This window comes from Schistocerca piceifrons, chromosome X (assembly GCF_021461385.2).
Source record: "Schistocerca piceifrons isolate TAMUIC-IGC-003096 chromosome X, iqSchPice1.1, whole genome shotgun sequence".
NCBI classification, from domain to species: domain Eukaryota; kingdom Metazoa; phylum Arthropoda; class Insecta; order Orthoptera; family Acrididae; genus Schistocerca; species Schistocerca piceifrons.
The window spans coordinates 906,649,415-906,650,417 of record NC_060149.1 but is presented as its reverse complement, the minus strand read 5'-3'; the positions used below and the strand labels follow the sequence as shown (position 1 = coordinate 906,650,417).

General features: G+C 47.4%; 1 pseudogene; it reads left to right on the top strand.

Annotated features, from left to right (window-relative positions):
* The first annotated feature begins 655 nt into the window (after positions 1-655).
* Positions 656-774, top strand: LOC124723632 (annotated as a pseudogene).
* The last annotated feature ends 229 nt before the right edge of the window (positions 775-1,003 follow it).

The window sequence follows — 1,003 nt, the reverse complement described above, 5'->3', positions numbered from 1 at the left end:
TACCGGTTGGGGTAGTCACATTCACTTCAGTATCTATCTATCTCTGTTGAAATATCGTGAGCATTCCAGCTTATGGTAGCGCAGAAAGTTCTCGTTATGTTGGTTTTTATTTCCCTTTGCAGACATTATAACGTTAGTAGTATTAGACAACAGCAGCATGTTGTCATGTGCCTTGCCAACAGTTCACACATTTGCTCGGATTCAGCATCCCACTTGAACCGATGTCGCTGGAAGAGAGGCACTAGTTAGGAAAGCTGCTGGCTGATACATACAAGGGAAGTGACAACGGAGGATAACCTAACGCAGGGTTTCAAACTGGGAATTTGCAGTGAGATTACTGGAGAAAACAAATCTGGTCTTCATCTAAGCTAATCAACGAAAATCCATCTCCAGATGACCAACCAGCTACTCCCAAATATGAGTCTACTCTTCTAACACTGCGCCAGGTAACTCACTCTTCTAACACTGCGCCAGGTAACTACAGACATTGCATTATTGTTTTCAATTCCTTCGCAACTCTTAACGTCTTAAGCTTCACACCTCACTTAGTTTTCTCATTCCTCGTTGGCACCGACTCCTGAACTGTAAGATAATTTTTGTAAAATGTAGCAGTTACAAAACAGGCAGCCTTCCGCATTTTTCATCATCCAGTTTTGCCAACGGCCTTGTCGCAGTGGTAACACCGGTTCCCGTCAGATCATCGAAGTTAAGCGCTATCGGACTTGGCTAGCACTTGGATGGGTGACCGTCCGGGTACGCCGCGCGCCGTTGGCGAGCGGAGTTCACTCTACACTTGTGAGGCTAATTGAGGAGCTACTTGACTGAGAAGTAGCGGCTCCTGTCACGAAAACTGACAAAGGGCGGTAGAGCGATGTGCTGACCACATGCCCCTCCATATCCATATCCAGTGACGCAAATCAGCCGAGGACGACACGGCGGCCGGTCGGTACCGTTGGGCCTTCCGAAGCCGGTTCGGACGGAGTTGTTTAGTTAGTTTTACACA